We start from the raw sequence: 21,665 nt of genomic DNA, 5'->3' as shown, positions 1-21,665 counted from the left end.
TGCAGTAGCTATACTGACATATAATTCAATGTTATTCTCTCCTTGCAGCTGAAAACATACTTAATGATGAAAGACAGAATGTCTTTCCCTCCAATATTGTGAATATGGCAGGTATGTCTGCACTTACCACTACTATTTAACATCATATTGGGAGTCCTAGCAAGAGCAAGGCCAGTAAAAAACAAAGAAGAGGCAGACAGGTCAGATACAGTGGCTCACATCTGTAATCCCGGCACTTTGGGAGGCCAAGGTGGGTGGACTGCTTGAGGCAAGGAGTTTGAGACCAGCCTGGCCAACATGGCAAAACCACATCTCTATTAAAAATACAAAAATGAGCTGGGTGAGGTGGCACACACCTGTAATCTCAGCTACTCAGGAGGTTGAGACATGAGAATTGCTTGAACCCAGGAGGTGGAGGTTGCAGTGAATTGAGAATGTGCCACTGCACTCCAGCCTGCATGACAGAATGAGCCTGTGTCTAAAAAAAATTGAAATAAAAGACACATGGATTGGAAAGGACGACCAAAACTGTTACTATCTGCAGGTGACATGATTATGTATATAAGATGTCCCAAAGAATCTACAAAACAAGGTCCTAAAATTAAAAGTGAAATCAATAAGGTCACAGAATAGAAGTCAAGGTACAAAATGCTAATTTCCTACAATGTATTTTCCTACAATGCAATTTCAATAATTATTTTTAAAGTGCCATTTACAACAGCAAAGTAAATGCTTAGGTATAAATCTAACCAAATATGTACAAGACATGCAAACCAAAAACTACAAAAAATGACAAAGGAAATGAACAGAGAGCTATATCATGTTCATTGGTTACAAAAGTCAATATTGTTAAGATGTCAATTCTCGGCCAGGCACAGTGGCTCACACCTGTAATACCAGCACTTTGGGAGTCCGAGGCGGGCAGATGACAAGGTCAGGAGTTCGAGACCAGTCTAGCCAATATTGTGAAACCCCACCTCTACTACTAAAAAAAATACAAAAATTAGCCGGGTGTGGTGGTGCATGCCTGTAGTCCCAGCTACTCAGGAGGCTGAGGCAGGAGAATTGCTTGAACCCGGGAGGAAGAGGTTGTGGTCAGCTGAGATTGTGCCATTGCACTCTAGTCTGGAAAACAGAGCAAGACTCTGTCTCCAAAAAAAAAAAAAAAAAAGTCAATTCTCCCAAAATCAATCTAAATATTCAAAGCAATCCCATTCAAAATCCCAGTAAGACCTTTTGTGGAAATCAGGTATGCTAATCATACAATAAAGCTAAGGAAGAAAAAAAACAATGGAGAAAGGAGGCATTATTCAATAAATAATATAGGAACATTTGGATATCTCAATAGGATAATAGAATGAGATTCTTCACACAATTATAAAAATTAATTCCAGGTGGATTAAAACTCTAAATGAAGTAAATCTAAAACTCTGAGAAAATATGGGTGGTATGATATATACCAATAAGCTTCATTTTGTCTGCCCCGACATCTGATGACTGAACCCTGGAATGAATGCCTTAACAAGGGGCTGGGCAGCCTGTGTTCCAGCACTACCCCCAGATGCCACCAGAGGTATCTCGGATGGCCTCCCTGTGTCTGTACCCACTTGTAACCTACCTTGCCATAATAACCAACTGATACTGATTGCCAAGTCCTGTGTTTTCTCTTAGCTCCTCCTCTCTTCTCCTCCATCTTATGGTGATACTGAGGATAAGATTCTGCTCTGAGGGCGACTGGAGCCCCAGCCATTCCCTGAGGATGTGCGTTTTCCTACTACAGGCCAGGGATACAAGTAAACATCCTACAGTGCACAGGACAGCCCCCACCAAAAATGATCAGGTCCCAAATATCAATAGTGCCAAGTTTGAAAAACCTTGCTTCAGATTGTGAACCAAAAGCTCCCTAACCAGATCAAAGATCAGGAAGGGCATGCTGTTCTAGACATTATTATGATAATGTCAAGCTTTTGCAAGTAAATGAGTAATAAAAACTCTTGATAGAGGTTTTATAGACCAGTAAACTTGGGAATGACAAGAGGCATATGTTGAAAATATTTTTTTTAATAGGGCTGGGTGTGATGGGTCATGCCTGTAACCCCAGCACTTTGGGAGGCCAAAGAGGGAGGACTGCTTGAGGCCAAGTGTTCATGACCAGCCTGGTCAATACAGCAAGACCCTCTCTCTACTTACAAACATATATATATAGGAAAGGTCACTTGGATATATTTCTGGGCTAATGGATTTTTAAATGTCAGTATGGAATTATAAATCATCAACATTGGCTCAAGAAGAAATTGAAAATGTAATTTATCAATGCCATGGAAGAAACTGATAAAGTTATCGTCCCTATTTCTACCTATAAAAGCATTGGCTCAGGCAGCTCTATAGCTGGATTTTGTTTTCAAACATCCCAAGAACAGATAACTGTTACTCAACCTCTCCAGAACACAGAGAAAGAACAGCCTCTGAACTACATTTAGTAAACTGGTATGATCTAGTGCTCAAGTCTTCACAAAGATGGCGGGAAAATTAAAGGGAAATGTCACTTATGAATATAGATGCCAATATCCTAAATATATGAACAAATACAATCCAGCAGGAGCTAAAGAAACTTAAGGCTGGGCATGGTGACTCACGCCTGTAAAGCCAACATTTTGAGAGGCTGAGGCAGGTGGATTGCTTGAGCTTAGGAGTTCAAGACCAGCCTGGGAAACATGGCAAAGCCCCATCTCTAAAAAAATCACAAACAGCCAGGTGTGGTGGCATGCGCCTATAGCCCCAGCTACTTGGGAGGCTGAGGTGGGAGGATCACCTGCACTTGGGAGGTCAAGGCTGCAGTGAGCTGTAATAATACCATTGCATTCCAGCCTGGGCAACAGAGTGAGACCCAGTCTCGAAAGAAAGAAAGAAGAAAGAGAGAAAGAAAGAAAGAAAGAAAGAAAGAGAGAGAGAGAGAGGAGAGAAAGAGAGAAAGAAAGAAGAAAGAAAAAGGAAAGAAAGAGAGAAAAAGGAAAGAAAGAAAAGAAGGATGGAAGGAAGGAGAAAAAAGGAAAGAGAGAAAAAAGAAAAAACTTAAAAAGAATATCCAACTAAATTTATAAGAACATAAAGATGATTCAATATTAGAAAAGCACTAGTATCTTCTCCATGATAGATCAAAAAAGAAATACCTTGAAATATCTAAAATAAAATTAAAATGTTGGCATCATTTCTGTTAGAAACTGAGTAGCAAATAAATACTTCCTTTTTAAAGAGTTAAAAAAAAAAAAAATCTTCCCTATAGAATATTCATTTGATGGAGAGTTAATTTTATGGTAACTTAAAATTTTCATTATAGTGCTTAAATTGTTTTAATTTCCATCCATTAGGGATGCCTGAATGTGCAACTGATTTAACTGAGAGTAAATGGCTTTCCCCATTCACATTAACCAAGAGTGTTAGCCCGTGTGTGAACCATTAGAATCACAGCTACAGCTTTTCTAACACATCATACCTATGAAAGGTTCTTCATAGTATGGACTTGATGCCAAATCAGGTTATGTTAATTCCAAAGGCTTTGAAACACATGAGACATTGAAATAGCTCTATGTCAATAAGGATTGTATTACAAGTGACAGAAAATCCAACTCAAAACTATTTAAGCAAAAAAAAAAAAAAAAAAACCACTGGAATTTATTGATTCATAACACTAAAAAGTCCAGAGATAGATTTAGTTCTTTCCATCTCTCAGTTTGTCATCTATAAGGTTGGCTGTCTTCTCAGCCTTCATATGGATCAAAGCTAACATCCAACACCAGCAGAAAAGAGTGTCACTTCCTGGTAGATGGTCACAGGGTCCATCCTGATTGTATCAGTGTTGGTCTCCAAACCCATCACTGTGGCTAGACAGAAAGAATGGCATAGATGGATCACACCAGACCACATGTTCCATGCTTGCAGTGGGGAACAGAGCCCCACTGAAAACACATGAACTGTTGAGTGGGGGCAGAGTGGTTCCCCCACCCAAAAGAGGGAATTACCATGAAAAAGGTGTAAAAAAATGCTGGGAGCCCAATAGAACCAAGGTCCAGCATAGGTTTCTCTCTAGAGTGGGTGTACTCATGATGGTGCCGCTGGGAGGAAGTCCTGAAGGTTTTCCGACACTTGTTACACTCATAGGGTTTCTCTATCCTGTGAATTCTCTGATGCCAACTCAAGGTGGATTTAATGGCAAAAGCTCTCCCACACCCATTACACTCATAGGGTTTCTCCCCGGTATGGATTCTGTGATGTATAACCATCTTAGAACTACTGGGGAAGCCATTTCCACACTCCTTGCAGAGATAGGGTGTGTCCCCATTGTGGATTCTCTGATGCCTGATTAGATTGGCACTATTAATAAAGGCTCACCCACACTCCTCACACTGATAGGATTTCTCTCCAGTATGGATTCTCTGGTGCCAAATTAAAGAATTGCCATTAAAGAATTTCCCACACTCTTTGCATAGATAGGATTTCTCCCCAGTGTGGATTCTCTGGTTCTAAGATAGGAAAAAAAAAAAAAAAAGCTGAAGCATCTCCCACACTCCTCACATCTGAAGGGTTTCCTTGCATAGTAGATTCTTAGAACCTTTCCTTGAGTATTTTTCCTCATAGTGATTTCCTGGTGCTTCTCCACATCACATGTTTCTGGAAAGTTAGTTTCCTGTTAAATACTCCCCAGAAGCCCATGTGATATCATCATATCTCTTTCTTCAGACATTTCCTGTGTTGATGTGGACTCATTGTCAATGTTGGTCTCAGCATCTGACATAGGAAATAGAAAACACCTGAGAATTACACTAGAAAGAAGACAGCACTGAAATTACAGGGCTTTCAGAGATTACTGTTCCAATCTCCTGTCAGCATTCCAGAAATACAAAGCTATTAAAATGCAGTGCCAAATATCACAGAGGTGGAAGATAGCAGTAATCCAGGAAACTAGATTTTGAACCCCAGGTCACTCTACTTTCCCACACAGAAAGTTACTTCCTAAGCTTCTCACAAACTGTGTATCCCCAGTAACTTCTGACTTTATACTACTTAAATGCCTGAAAATGTTCACAGAAGAAGGGGCACAGGGTCTAAGAGTAAGAGGCAACTTTTCGTGGCTACAAGAGTTGAGTACACACTCTACAGTTAGAAATCGTTGGGCCTAAATACTGCTGTCAGACTCAAAAGTGTCTGCTGGACTATTTGGTAAGGGAAGGGAGCGATTTGCTTAGAGACCCAGGAGACTCACAGTACCTTTTCACACTGAGGAAAATGGAAACTTAAAGTGAGAAGCAGACAATAAGAATAGAGAATTCAATGGCATTTGTGTTTCTAAAGACTGGAAGACATTTTAACTGTTAAGTTAAATTCAATCTATTTTTTAAAACTTTCAGTTATATTCTATATTCAAGTATTGATCTTTATCAACTTGTATGCTTTTGTTAAACATCTGTATGCCAACATGAGGTATTAGCTTTTTATGCCCTTTGCAAAATACAATTGTGAAGAACACCTGTTTTATTTTTCCCTTTCTTCACAAATCAGCTAGACTTGATCTTAAAGCACTAGAACAAAAACCTCCATGAGAACAAGGGCTTTGTTTACTTTCCTGCTATACCCCAGTACCTCAAACAGCTCCTGGCACACAGTAGACATTAGAGAAATAGAACAAATTATTGAATAAATATTTGTTACTCTATGCAAGATAGGCATATGCAGGACAGTTCTCTGGGTGGACTTAGACCAACCCAGTTTTCCCTTCTTTCTTGTTTGTATTAGTAGTTCTCAAGAAAAACCATAGAATGTGTTGAGAATGCAACATCCTGAGCTGGGGTGGGGACTGGCCAGAACAGCCCATGCTGTGTTCCAGTCCCTCCTAGAACAGATGTCCATCAGCACTTTAGCCCAGCAACTCATGTTACTCTAGGATATAGAAAGCCAGGGCCGGCTGCTCTCTGGGGTCCCTCAGGTGCAGTGAAAGGAGGGCACATACAGACGAGACTCCATCCCCTATCAGTAGCTTTCCCAAGCCTTGGGGGACTAATCCTTGCCTTCGTTGTTACTTGCTGCCTGTCTGTAAGTAATAAACCCACTTCTTGTAAACTGCTGCAGCCAGTGGGGGGTGGTCTTGACTCACCAGACTGGAGACAAGTTGGTGACCAGTGCACAGTGAACCGGCTTCCGACTATACAACTCACATACTACAATAATCAATGATTTTTCCTCAAAAACAACTAGATCCATATGATAACATTGTGGCTGAAAAGTTTAACAGTGAGTTGCCTGGGGGAGCATATCTGGGCCTTCCTCTGCTCATTACCCTGGTGCACTGAGTTCTCTGGGTGTGAATTGAGAGTGGGCTTACTCAGAAGGGGAATGTTGAGAAAAGGAGCAGGGGGACAGCTGAGACTGTTAGTAAACGAGGCAAATAAAAATCTGAAAAATGGTGACCCAAACAGTGGGCAGGCTAGAGAGCAATTGTCATAGATCTTTCTCTGTCTGGCAAAAACCAACTGTCACAACATCAGGATTGGAATAATAGACGACCAATTAAAAAAAACCCTCTTCTCTGCTGCCTTAAAACTCTATAATTCATAGTGACCAGGTGCCCCAGAGCAGCTCTTCCAAGCAGTTACCACTTTCCCTACACCCTCTACTGCCCGCTTTCCTAATTCTCCAGCCACTATCACCTCTTCCTTGCTGTGAAAACCAAGGTTGCCTCAAAGATGCCCCTCAACCTCTTTGTACTCTATTCCCACATGGTAGTGCCCCATCTCCTGCCTTCCCATAAGGATCACCCTTCCCTTGCCATGCTGCTCTTCCTGTTCTTCTAGCACACAGCTCCACGAGGCATATCCTCTCCCTGTCTCACCTTTAACCTTCCCTGATATTAGACATTCAGATGCACTTGAGGATAATTCTCTTTCTAGACTTGTTTTTCTTTTTAACTGTTTGAGAACCCCTAGTGGGTCTTGAGATAAATATGGTGGGCTGTGAGCAGAATTTTTTTAGATTGAAAACAGGTAAGACTAGATTCAAATAGAGAGTTAATTTTTAAAAAATACCAGAGGTGAGAGCACATAGGAGAGCTAAGTATTGATCTGAAGCTTTGGTTTCAATTATATACACAAGTGTATATACTGGATTGCAACATAAAATGGATTTCTTACCGTAGGTTATACTGAAAACTGTTTGTAAAACATTGGCTTAGTACTATTTACAGTCTTTCCTTTCACTCCTAAACCTCACAGAAGAAGGCTCCATAAGTGCTGCCTCGATTTGCTCAGTGCCCAATTACCCCTCAACTGTCTTATTCGCCACTGAAAATCATCCTTGAAAATCTTTCTGCCATCATCCTTGAAAATCTTTCTGCCCTTAGCTTCATTTCTCCCTTCTTTCTTGGTGGTGCTCCTGGTTATCTCTACTTCACCTTCCCTCTCTTCTTAACCCTAAGTATTCCTTAAGATTCTGTTCCCTGTCCTTTTCTCTATTCAGAAGACATTTCAGCTACATAGTCTTTTACAGAGAGCAAAGTTTCTTAATCTCAGCACTATTGACATTTGAGGCAAGATAATTTTTCACTGTAGGGAGCTGTCCTGCACAATCCAGGACACTGAGCACCATCCCTGATAAAATAGCAGCCCTTTTCTCTGGTTTGGACACACAAATATGTTTCCAGACATTGCCAAATGTCCCATAGGGTACAGAATTGCCCTCGATTGAGAACCCCTGATTAGAGGAGTCTCACATATACAGGGTGACCACAGTCTGGAAACACAGATAATAATATTTCTTAATAGATTGAGGATGTGCCTAACACCATTATATGTGTTTGCATATGTTTCCGGACTTTATGACACCCTAATTCCAGATCCAACCATGTCCAACATTACAGAGTATTATTCTTAACAGCCTATTACACCCAGGGAGTTGTGTGTCCCAAGGAAGCCTCCTCTCCACCATAAAGCTGTTCTTAAATCATGACTTCCCTTTGTTATCTGACTTATTTACACTTTCCCTTTGTCAATGCTATTACCACACTCCTCACAATCCTTTCATCCCTAATTCCTAGTCCCTACCCTTGGGTAGACCTCCAATGTCATTAACTGAAATATAAAAACAATGCAATAGAGTTTTATGCCTTTGTTTTCCCTTCAGTCCCATCAACCCACATACTTCATCAATATTACAGACTTGCGTCACTAGTAGCAAGGTCACTGCTCCTGCTCCATGCTCTGTCTTGTCTGCTCTCTGATTTCCTCCTCCCACGTCATGAGTTCCCTGAGACAGAACTCTTCAGGTCTGCAATGACTCTAGATTTTCCACCTACACCAATGCTGTTTGTATATGGCTGGCTAGGTGAGGGCACTGAAGAATATTAATATGGTTTTGCTGTGTCCCCACTCAAGTCTCATCTTGAATTGTAGCTCCCATAATTCCTATGTGTCATGGGAAGAAACTGATGGGAGGTAACTGAATCGTGGGGGTGTGTTTTTTTCATGCTGTTCTAGTGATGGTGAATAAGTCTTATGAGATCTGATGGCTTTATAAAAGAGAGTTTCCCTTTGCAAGCCTTCTTGCCTGCTGCCACCTAAGACATGCCTTTGTACTTCCTTCACCTTCCACCTTTTGCCTATCTTTTGCCAACATTTTTAAAAAGAAATGCTTCTTTTACAGCTAAATCCCCATTTTGCCCTATCCCTCCTCTTTTAAAAAAATATATATATCCCAAGTCATCAAGCAATCCTCTTTTAATCCATCCCTTTCACCCGCTCCTGGCATAAATAACTATACTGGGGTTAGTATGTATTATTGAACCATGTATGTTTTCTTTTAAAAATATTAATTTATCTGTTTATTTTTAAATGATAAATCTTTTTTGGCTTTTGCTATGTGTCTATGTCCATAATTATCCATAAGTAATACAACTCTTTAGGATTTACTTAAGTGTAGAAAAACTTTATGCCATATCCTTTGTCACATGCTTTTTATTTAACTAGACATGATCTTTATGATGTAAATAAACATACATAAAAAGTTTAAAGGCATCTATGGGCACAATGTTTAAGAACTCACAGGATGACTACCTCTGGAGCCACAGAGGGAAATACAATGATGACTCCCTCTGGAGCGACGGAGGGATTTACTTAAGTGTAGAAAAACTTTATGCCATATCCTTTGTCACATGCTTTTTATTTAACTGGACATGATCTGTATGATGTAAATAAACATACATAATAAGTTCAAAGGTATCTATGGGCACAATGTTTAAGCCACAGAGGGAAATACAATAGGAAAGAGGTACAACAACTCCATCTGCAATGCTTTAGTTCTTAAAAACATGAAACTATAATAAAAGGTTCAGATTTAATCAAGAAAAGGGTAAATACATATGTGTTCGTTATTCTCTATATTTTCTTCATCTGAAATAGTTCTAAATTTAAGAAAAAAATATCCATATGGTACCACTAGAAGAAAAATAGGAGACGTATCTTCCAAAATAATAAAGGATGCTAAAAGAGCAAAGAAAGCAGCGTCCATATAACAAAAGGGACAAAATAGGAGCAAGTAAGCATTAAAAACTAAAAACATTTAAGATGACAGATGTCAGAGCAAAACTTACAATAAACATAAAGAGATGGAATAGCTATTTTTAAAACTAACATACAATAAACAGATGAGCCAGTCTTACTCAAGACTAGGATACCTTCCGTAAGTCCAAAGGTAAATAAGCACATGAATAGGGTGAAATAAGCCTGTGACTAGGGTTACTGTCTTCGCCTAGAATAGATCGCATAAATGAGGGCCCTACTGTTTCTAATATCAGGAGAGTCCTTTTTTTTTTTTTTTTTTTTAATGAGAACAAGATCTCATATGCCCATGCAGTATACTCCCTTCAACAGAAATCCCTAAACTACTAATACAACAAATAAAAGTGGTCTCTTCTCACTAACCCTTCTTCTATGGTTCATCTACAATCTGCTTTTCCTGTATTTCTTGCTAAAGCTCGGGAATCATTAAAGACTACAGGGACAGTCTACAGCCATGCTACCCTGGACTAGCCTGATCTAAAAAGCTTAGTAGGGTTAGGCCTGGTTAGTACTTGCATGGAAGACAGCCTGGGAATACAGAGTGCTGTAGACCTAAAAACATAAAAAGACTACAGAATAATGATGTGTGTTTGGATGCAGGTCCCCAAATCTGTCTCTTCAAAAGAAATGGTAACTGCAACAGCCTTGGTTAAAGACTCAGCCTTTGGTAACACAGTCCAGGGAGCTGTTGAGTCTCCAGGGCCAGGAAGTTTCCTCAGCTAATAGTGGGGACACCTTCCTTGGAGGTAGGAATCAGCTGGAGTCCCTGCCTCTTCCCTTCTGGTGCCCAGGTAATGCCATCTGCAGACACTTCTGTCATCCTCCTATCCTTTGGGGGCTCTTTCTCCAGCTCCAATTCACGCGCGTCAAAGCTTGCAGCTGTACAGCCTCCGAGAAGAAGCAAGCCCAGGTCCCACATGGGCACAGTTGCACAGACACGCCTTCCCCCGTCCAGTTCTCTGAACTGTGTGCAAGGGATCAGCCTCGGCTGCTACGCTGTCTCACTCCCAACGAAAGCTCCACCAACTGTGAGTCCTTGCACAGTAGACCCTTTGCCTGAGGGTGGGCGCAAAACCAACAGGCCGGAAGTGCACCACTAGTGCGAGGCGCTTGGAGGCCGGAAGTGCGTCATGCACACGGCTGCTCTTGCTTTCCAAGGTGCAAGTCGTCCACATCTCGGCGTTTCCGATTGGGAGACATCCACTTCCTTTCCTTGTACACACTTTTTTCTCTTCTCAGGAACTTCACGCCTGGGTCTTTCTCCATTTGGGCGGGTCAAGAAAGCGGTCGCATCTGCCTGGGATCAGTTGACTGTCAGGAAGGAATTCATGGTAAAACCGCGGTCACCACAGGCCCAGATGGTGACGTTCGTTTCCTGGGTGCTTTCTTACTGGTCTTTTTGAGTTTTGGTTCACTTCACACTGAATCAACTTCCTTTCACAAGCTCTGCCACTTACAGGCCATTGAGGAAGACCCTTGTGTCTCTGAGGAGCTTTTGTCTTCTGTAAAATGAGCCAGTCAGATTATACCATTCAAGGTGTCCTTAATTCGACGCACTGTAATCGCCAGTGACTAGAGTCCAAGTCAGCATTCAAGGCTCCTCAGAGCCTTGCCCTCCTTCCCCTCTAAATGATAAGAAAATGCCAAAAGCATAGGACATATGCTATGCCAAGCTTGGTAAGAGAGAGAGCTCCAAGGTGTTAGTGCCTGTGGCTTTCTGGGTCCACAGAAGAGAACTCTGGCCAGGATTTTGCTGGGCTGTCAGAACGTTTGTGATCACTGTCACAGAATTACATAACAAACAGGGGACTTAGAGCTTCTCATTCCCATTTCCTTTAAAACAGTATGACGTAGTGGTAAGGAGCACAGCCTGGCATCAGGATGCTTTATTTCAAAGGCCAGAAGACTACTCTGTGACCTTTGGTACATTATTTAACCTGTAAGTATCTCATTTCTTTATTTCTAAAATTGGAATAATATTTATTCCTGGGATTGTGAGGATTAGATATCAGTACATGTAAATCAGTAAAGTGTCTAGCACGTAATAAACACTAGATATTAGCTATTATTACACTCATTCAATATTAGCTATTAATCCAGTGCTCAACCCTTTTATTAAAACCTTTGAAAATGATTATTGTCCTCAGTGGGTTTGGGCATCTGTACACTTGTTACTACCAGACCAGATAGTATAAGCAAAGCCTGGTGGCAGTTCAGGGTTGGTTCTTAGGAGATCAGAATGCTAAAATGGCTAGCTCATCATGAGCTGAGGACTTCCAGGATGACTAGCTGGACTTGCTGTTCAGCTGGGATTTCTACAACACTAGTCCAGTGAAATGGGACCATGACCCAGGCCTTCAAGAGCAACCCTCAGGTTTTCTGCAGAGTAAGCTCCTCAAAGAGGAGGCTTTTCTATCATTCTATTACTGTATCCCGAGTTTCTAGAATAGTGTTTATAATACATTTCATAATCAATAAGCATTTTTTTGGATGAATAGAGTTGGACATAAATGATTATGTGCCCTTACTATAAGGGAAAGTGGGATAGATAATATAGGCACTCAATGAAGAATGAATCATGAGTAAGAGAAAAATCAAGACTCAGAAAGCTTCAATAAGGTCATGGCATATAATAGGTAGCAGAGTTAAGACTTAAACCCTAGATTCTTCCCACCATATCAAACTGGCTTTCCAGAACAATATACTAGATGTTATTCCAAGTTCCAATAAGCTTTTCTATGCTCTCACACTGTGGGCACAAGCTCTCTGACCTCAGACCCTTTAGTAAGAGAGACAGAAGAGTGACAGTAATTATAAGAGGAAAAATCATCAAATTCTTAAATAAGGGCCAAAGAACCATATAAGATGACACCATTCCCATTTTACAGATGAGGAAACTGAACACAGAAAGATTAAATAACTTGCTCAAAGTCATGCACAGCTCCTATGTGGCAGGGCCAGAATTCAAACCATGATGGCTTGGTCTCAGTGTACACACATAAGCACTTTATCACTGCCTCAGAAATGTAGTCCTATGTCTCATAGTGAAGAAAAATTTGAAATACATTAAGTCAAACTAATGTTTCCAAGCCTCCATTTACTAACTGTGATTTGGGGCAAGTTACCTAGAGTCTCTGTGTCTTCAATTTTCTCACCTATAAAATGGGTACAGTATTAATACCTACTTTGTAGGCTGTTGAGAAGACTAAACAACATATGAAAAATTTATCTTGTGTCTAACTTACTGTAAACATTCACTACATTTCTAATTGATTGCTTCATTTTTATTGAGTTTTTAAAAAAAAAATTTTAAAGTAGGGGTCTCTCTGTGTTGCCCAGGCTGGATTTGCACTTCTGATTCTCCCCAGTCAGCCTCCCAAATAGCTGGGAATATAGGTGCATGCCACTATGCCCAGATGAGGTATAATTTGAGTAAAGAATACAAATCTTAAGTGTACAACTTCATGAACATTTATATATGTAACTCCAACTGATCAAGATATAGAATGTCCCCAGCACCCCAGAAACCTCTCTTATATCCTTTCCTAGTTGATAGCCTCCCCAAAATAATCACTATTCTGACCTCCATCACCTTAGCTTTACCCGTATTTAAACTCTGTATAAATGGAATCATATTGTAATAGAACCATGCTGCTGGTTTCTTTCACCTAATATAATATCTTTGAGATTCATCTATTGGATATAACTATAGTTCATTCATTTTTATCATTGTTTAATAGTTCATTGTTGAATAAACCACAGTTTTTATCCAAAAAATCTACTGTGATAGATAGTTAGGTTGTTTTTACTTTTTGGTTCTTATAAATAACCTTGAAGTTTACTTATGAATAACTGCAATAAAAATTCCACACATGTCTGGTGAACATAAGTTCTTATACCTAAGAGTGAATTTACTTAGTCATTGAAGATCATACATTTCACCTCGGTTAATAACTGCCACCAGACCAGGTGGTATAAGCAAAAATATGACACAATTATCATTAATATATTTTTTTCTTTTTTATGTTTTAGAGATGTTGCCCAGGCTGGTCTTGAACTCCTGGGCTCAAGCGATCTGCTGCCTCAGCCTCCCAAAGTGCTGGGATTATAGGCATAAGCCACCATGTCCAGCTAATAACAATTTTTAATATCCTCTAATTCCCGGCCATAATCCATTTTCCCTGATTGTCTCAAAAATGTCTTTTTACAGGTGGTTTATTCTAAGCATGACCTAAACAAGGTCCTCATGCTGCATTTAATGATATGTCTCTTAAGTCTGTGTCAAATGCAGTTTTTCAGAATGCTTGTACCAATTTACCTTTTACTAGCAGCATATGAGAGTATCACCTGTTCTACATCACACTCAATAAATGTGAACCATTATGAGAATAGTAACTCTAATTATTTGGTGAGTCAGAGGAGGAAAGCTAAAATTATACTGGGTTTTTCCTGGGGTGACTGAGTAGGTGGTGATGTTTCAGAGGGAGGTGGACAACCAATAATGAGCTTTTGGTGTCTGCATGGAAACACATCTACTTGGACATATCATCTGAAGCCCAGGGGAAAGTGCAGGGCAGAGGCAGTGATTTGGGTGGATAAAGATGTAAAACTAGATGGGATCACACTGAGCCAACAGAGAATTTGTAACCAAATAGCCTAGCCAGAAAATGCACTAAAACCTTTTTCTCTTTTTTCTGTTTTTTCCCTAGTCTCAAGATACAACCTTGAAGCTTACTGCAGATACTATTGTCTTCTTCTCCTTCATCTTAAAATATAGCCTTGAAATTCACATTCTTTGAAACACCACGCCTCTCCCTTTCTCACCATACACTTCCTTACACCATGCACATTTATCTAACTATATGCTTGTATCTAATTATGTGATTATGGAGAAATTCCAGGAGCTAATCTTGAAACAGACCAAGCATAGGGACCCAGCAGCAAAATTCCAGAAATTCAAGGCAGTTAGTCAACAACCTGGCCATTGTTGAGATGATGCCAGCCCATGCTCCAAGTGGACCACAGCTCAAGATACCACTGGAACAAAACACGCAGACCTTGTACTCAGCACCCCCTCACATGCCTCCCACACCAAGTTCCACTTTTTAAGCCCCCTCCCCAGCCCAAAATTCGAAGTGGTTACTTTGGATGTGAATCCGGCCACTTCCCCATTGCAAGTTTTGGCAAATATTATCACTTTCTTTCTATCATACCTCACTCTTGTTATTGGATTCTGCAAGCAGCAGAGACGTGCATTCGTTACAAGTTCAAAGGCCAGGTTGCTCATTTAAATAGAATAGGGGCCTAAGCTTCTGTATTTTTTCACATGTCCCCTGCATGGTTATGACACACTCAGTGTTTGAGCACCACTGATGAAAGCAGTGGGTTAAGGAAGGAACCCAAGAAAGCAATGACATTTTCAGAGGAAACAGAAAGAAACTTCTCATGACATAGGTTCAAATTAAGAGAAGAGAACCAGGAGAATGTAGAATCTTGGAAGACACAGAAGTAGGGTTTTATGGAATGGGAATTCAACTGTGTCAAATCAGCAGAGTTTTAATAAAAATGATATTAATAAAATAAGGATTACAACAGCACCACCTAGTGAAAACTTCTGGGAGATGTAATCAGCTGTTCTCTCTCTTGGTCCTCTTGCCTGGAATCTGATCCAAACAGGAGGAAGAGCCATTGGTCAGTGTACTTGCAGAGATTTCATTACATATCTGTGTCCTACAAATTTCATTCCTGAGGTCTTTACCTTTCTCCACAAGTAGACCCAAAATTTGTGTCTAGTTTGTTATTTGCAATGTTATACCCTACTTCATGTGGTTTTTTTTTTTAGATGCTGTGTCACCGAGGCTAGAGTGCAGTGGCATGATCTTGGCTCACTGCAAACTCTGCCTCCTGAGTTAAGCAATTTTCCTGTCTCAGCCTCTTAAGTAGCTGAGATTACAGGTGCCCACCACCATGCCTGGCTAAATATTGTATTTTCAGTAGAGACAGGGTTTCACCATGTTGGTCAGGCTGGTTTTGAACCCCTATCCACCTGCCTCAGCTTCCCAAAGTACTGGGATTACAGGCGTGAGCCACCATGCCTGGCTTACTTCATCTTAAATATTTAATTTAGGGTCTTTTCAAACATAGCTTGAATCTTTTTTGCATACTTATTTGCTTTAATAATGTAAATGTGGTCTCATACTGGGTAGAATTATCTTACTTGTTGCTCCTTGGAAAAACTATGATCCCTGCCAGGCGAGGTATCAGAGCCCTGGCAATGGAAAGTGGTTGGCTTGCAGGTGGTAAAAAAATAATTTACAGTACAAGTTTGTAAAAAGAAAGTTTTGTTAGATAGAAAGAACACAGCAGAAGAGTGCAGTGGGGCACTGCAGCAAGAGACGACTGAGCGTGCTGGTGGGTTTTCCTTAGGGGTATTAATGAACCTTAAAGCAGGGGTTTAAGGGTAATTTGGACCACACTAGCAACGTAGGTCATGAAAAATGATCACATTTGTACACATTTTAGTGCCTTGATGTCAGCAAGGGTTGCACAATGAGTTTCAACGTGCATGCACTCTAGAGATATATAGAAATTCTAGTTACTTATAAATTTGGGGGAAAGAAGTCTGGTACCAGATGCCAACTTTCAATAATAGAGAAGTCTAATTACTTCCAAATTCCTCAGACAAGGAGTTTTGCCTCTGGATGGTCTGCTTGATAGCCACCAGGTGATCTTTGCTCCCATCCATTATTATTAGTATTGTCATTTTTGAACCAGACCATATTCTGGCATCAAGAGAGAAGAAAAATTAACAATCTTCAACCATCTAAAGGGCCTGACTCTGTCCTGAATATCAAATAGCACTCTGAGAAGCAGCTACATTTACATAGCACAATGGTGACATCTGTTGTCAGCTGGATACATTTCAGCTAGCTCTGCAATTTATCTGAAATTTAAGCACAGGGTCTCGGTGCTGCAGAATCCTCACCTCAATTGCCTTCAGGGCCAAGAAATATTTCCTTCCATCTTGTAATTTGCCTTTGGATTTTCTTAACAATTACTCTTTAATTTTGTACATTATTGGGTTTAAAATTAATATACAATAGACCAGAGATGTTTAGAGTGTACAATGTAATGAGTTTTGACTAGCAGAGAATAAAATAGAAAAGCAAACAAACAAAAAACCCTTGTCCACATAGAGCTTACATTCTTAATGGCCAAAATTATGTCACATGGCTGCTCCTGACAGCAGAGGCATCTGGAAGGCAAGTTTTTTACTTTCTTTCTTCCATAGTAGGAAGAAGATGGAAAGGAGGTTGCATGAGCCCGTCCACAATTCCTGCCACAGTGAGACTGAAAAGCACTCCAGTTATGTAAGTCCTTGCATACAACAGTTAAGGTTAAAGCATGTTTCAGAAGTATTGACATGCATGTTCTTTACATCAGCCCTATTTATTATTACTACTATTATTAACTTAGAAGCTTTCATATTTGATGGCATGTAAATACATCCCCTAGCACAAGACCTTGATTCATAGAGGATCTCCAGTCAATGATAGATCTTATCTTGGCACCAATAATGTACACCCTGTGGTTTTCTAGTGTTGATTAGACCTTTCATTAGTTTGCATACGACGTTCATTGTAAAGGTTCTCTGTATGCTACAAGCTCGTCTGGCTTTGCTAGGTCTCAAGTTGTTCACAGACTGTTTGTTTTCCAGACTCCCCTTGATGGAAAGAAACAGATATCTACAAGGTAGGATGAGTGGGTCCACTCATCTGGCTCAGAATATATCCATTTTTACTGAGTAAACATTATATCACAGTTTATAAAAATGTACTCCAAAATTCCTGGGACTTACCACCAGGGTACACTTCACAAGGGAAAACCCATCAGAGCACTGGTTCTCAAACTTGGCTGCACATTGGGATCACCTAGGAAGTTTAAAAAAAAAAAAAAAAAAAAAACATAGTGCCTAAGACCCACCCCCAAAACAGCAATTCTCAACTAGGTGATTTGCCCCACTACTAGAAATACATGGATATGTCTTTTGGTCAGTACAAATAGGTAAGTGTGCTACTGGCATCTAGTGGGTAGAGCCCAAGGATGCATTTAAACAACCCACAATGCACGGGACAGCTCCTATAGCAAAGAATTAGCTCATTCCAAATGTCTATAGTGCCAAGGTGGAGAAACTCTGTCCAAAGAGGCATATGCTATCAGCCTGGGCATGGGATTTTTAAAACCTCCCCAGGTGATTATACTATGCAGTGAAGTTTGAGAACCACTGCTAGAGACCTGTTCCTAGAGAATATTCAATTATGTGGCTAAGTTACTCTCAACCCCATGCCATTGAGCTCAAACTGAAAATTTCCATATCTTCTTATTTGATTTGGGAGTTGTTTGTTTGGGAGGTGAGGGTGGTTGGAAGGAGGAAGAGCTAGTTGCTTTTGTGAGAAAGTCTAGGTTTCCCACAGCATGCTAGAATGGGCATCTCTACAAATAGATGTCTTGCTGTTATTATTCACCTTGTAAGTTGGCCTCCCTGGCATAGCTCAGGAGGATCATTAACCATAGTCAAACACACACATCCTGGGGTATAGGTCACTCAAAATTACATGTGGGAGAAGCAACTCCTTCGCAAATGAATACTCCCTGATGTTTCACAGAATAACAACTTCTCCCACTAGGGGACCTCCCAGGAAGGACTACTGCGGTTGTGAAATTAGGGAGAACCAGTCACATAGAATGCAATGTGAATGATGCTCCCAGGCTTCATGGCCCTCAAAGTAAATTTTACATTCACCAGAATGCCTAGATTTTAAATCAGCCCGACACACACACACACACACACACACACACAGGTTCAAGTGATTCTCCTACCTCAGCCTCCCAAGTAGCTGGGACTACAGGCACACACCACCATACCCAGCTAATTTTTGTATTTTTAAAAGAGACAGGATTTCACCATATTGGCCAGGATGGTGTAACATGGTGAAATCTCTTGACCTCATGATCCTCCCAGCTTGGCCTCCCAAAGTTCTGGGATTACAGGCATGAGCCACCACGCCCGGCCATATACATACATACATACACACACATATATATATATTTAGAGACAGCATCTCACTCTATTGACCAGGCTGGAGAGTGCAGTGGCACCATCATCACTCACTGTAGCCTTGGCCTGCTTGTCTAAAGCACTCTCCCCTGCCTCCGCCTTGTGAGTGGCTAGGACTACAGGTGCATGCCACCATGCCTGGCTAATTTTTTAATTTTTTTTGTAGAGCCAGGGTTTCACCAGGTTGCCCATGCTAGTCTCAAACTCCTGGCCTTAAGTGATCCTCCCAAAGTGCTGGGATTACAGGCATGAGCCACCACACCTGGCCCAGTCCAGGCTATATGAAATATTTAAATACTTTGGCTACATGAAAATATACCACTAGCTCTCCATATGTACTTCAACGTTTATTGATATTATCTCAGATGATGCTAGGAAAATATGTCACTATATACTAAATATGTTACTATATACTCTCTCTCTATATATATATATATATAAAATATATGTTACAATATACATATATGGATAATATATATACTATATGTATACATATGTATATTTATAGATAATATCTAAAATTTGTAATGCAAATACAGTCATATTATACAAGCCAAGCTACAAAATGTTTTTTTCACTTAGCGCTCCATATTACTCACTTTGCATGTTCAGGCGTGCAGATACATGTTATTCCTCTAACAGCTGCAAAATATTACATTGCATGGACTTGATTTTAAGGAATAGCCACATATTAGATGTGAGTGGGATAAACACAGGCATTTCCTGAGTCCCATAACATGACACTTAAAGGACGAAAAGGATGCAGATTCACAAGGACAAGAGAGTGAGAAAGGAGACAAAAGCAGATGACAGATGTTCATAGTCTGTGAAGATGGAAAAGGATGGAGAAGCAGTAACCAGACAAAGCCTTGCCTGGGAATGGAACTGGGAGGAGTGTAGTCAGGACAATGGGTGATACCAGGAAGCAATCTGATTCACCAAAGGAAAGGCTGGGGGATCGGGCATTGGAGACTCCACAAGGCAGAGGCGAGCCATGTGATAAATGTATAAGGAGCAACTGGACTGGCCAATCCCATTCCCGTCTGCAAAGCCCAGAGACCTCTCCTCCCAAACTGTGTAACACAGGAGCTTTATTCTCTGGGGAGAAAACAAGCAGAGGGCCAGACAGAGGCAGCGGATTTAACACAAGGAGATGATTAACAGTGCATGCTGAACATACAGACATCACAAGGCCTTGCTACTGCCCCAGCCCCATTCTCCCACCTGGCTCTCAAATCACTACCAAGCAGGCTTATACCCTCTGCACAGGAACCTCAGAAGCAATGAATAACCCCAGATAAACCTACAAAACATCTGGGGGAAGGATCTATCTGCAAAAAAAATGCCACAGTCTCACCAATTCTTCTTTACCATAGAGGACCGGGTGCGATTCTAGGATATCAAACACAGCCATGCCTATAGGTAGCACAAACATAATAGAAATGACAAGGGAGAAGAGAATTTCTAGAAATAATGATCAAAAGTATACTTAGCACTAAAACTAGTGATCCAAGGGACACACTGGTAGGATGTCCTGGGGAACCATGGAGGATGTCAGACTGAGCTGGACAGGGATGAAGGTGGAGCAGAAGCAGCACCCAGGATGTCTACCTCTTAATTCCCATCAGGGAGACAAGGGGGTCTTGACAGAGTTATCATGGGACAGAGATCAACAGTGACCAACCTGATTCAGCAGACACCTTGGTGTACCTACTATGTGCCAGATTCTGTGTCAGGGAACACGTAGGGATATAGAAGTAGGATCTGTCCAACGATGTGGCAGTGCATCTGGGGAGATTGCCACTCATGACGTTCCCTGCTTTCCTAGAGTCCAGAGACTCTCCCCTTCCTACTTTCACAGCTCTTTAACCAGCCACAAATCCATCTGCCTACACGCTTCCTAGTTCCCTCACTTTCCTCCAGCCTGACAGAGAAGCGTCTTTCCCAGTGCACTCCCACTAAAGAATATCTGCGAGGATCACCACTGAAGGTCCCTTCTGCTTATCATGACAAACCAACAAACCAGCATGGGAAACACTCACTATGTGCAAGGGACTTACTTCGGCATTCAAATTTCATCATACAGGATAAAGAAAAGGAGGTTCATATATACCATGGAATACTACACAGCCATAAAAAAGAATGAGATCATGTCTTTTGCAGCAACATGGATCGAGCTACAGGCCCTTATCCTAAGCAGATTAACACAGGGACAGAAAACCAAATACTACAGGTTCTCACTTATAAGTGGGGGCTCAACATTGAGTACACAAGGACACAAAGAAGGGAACAACAAACACCGGAACCTACTTGAGGGTGGAGGGTGGGAGGAGTGTGAGGATAGAAAAACCACCTATTGGGTACTCTGCTTATCACCTGGGCGACGAAATTATCTGTACACCAACCCCCTGTGACACACAATTTACCTATCTAACAAACCTGCACATGTACCCATGAACCTAAAATAGAAATTTAAAAAGAAAAAACAAATTTTATTATAGAGGCTTGAAACCTTGGCATTTATAAAAATGTCTTCAAAACAAAGGAGGACTAATTAAGCAGATAGGAGAGAATGATGATTTTGTTCATAACACTCTACTAAAAGGGAAACTGGTTTTAAGGTTTTTTAGCTCTGCACTTGTAGAAGAGAGATGCGTTCCTCAGACAAACTCACCTGAAGCCTTGGGGTCACAGCATGATCCACTGGAGAACAGTGGGGTACTTTGGACAAGATCTTCACAGTGGCTTCGACTCACAGCCAACATCTTTTTGTTTTCATACCTATTAAAACAGTTTCATGAAAAAATTAGACAGTCATGGCCAACCAGCACATGAAAAGATGCTCAATGTCATCAGTCATTAGGGACATGCAAATCAAAACCAAAATGAGGCCGGGTACAGCAGCTCATGCCTGTAATCCCAGCACTTTGGGAGGCCGAGGCGGG

At 40.8% G+C, this 21,665-nt stretch overlaps 1 protein-coding gene across 3 annotated transcripts in view; it reads right to left on the bottom strand.

Annotated features, from left to right (window-relative positions):
- ZNF19 (zinc finger protein 19) overlaps positions 1 to 21,457 on the bottom strand; it is a 34,527-nt gene extending 13,070 nt beyond the window's left edge. For 2 of the 3 annotated variants that reach the window (XM_017539197.2, XM_017539198.2), the window contains exon 1: positions 21,395 to 21,456. The gene's annotated coding sequence lies outside the window, so the exon portion shown is untranslated. Of the gene's footprint in view, positions 1 to 21,394 lie in introns of all 3 variants that reach the window. The other variant, XM_037742242.1, reaches the window with a different exon arrangement.
- Between the last annotated feature and the right edge of the window lie 208 nt (positions 21,458 to 21,665).

Source organism: Cebus imitator, unplaced genomic scaffold (genome assembly GCF_001604975.1).
Source record: "Cebus imitator isolate Cc_AM_T3 unplaced genomic scaffold, Cebus_imitator-1.0 Scaffold117, whole genome shotgun sequence".
In the NCBI taxonomy this organism is placed as follows: domain Eukaryota; kingdom Metazoa; phylum Chordata; class Mammalia; order Primates; family Cebidae; genus Cebus; species Cebus imitator.
The sequence above is the reverse complement of the archived record's forward strand: the minus strand, read 5'-3'. Positions and strand labels throughout refer to the sequence as shown.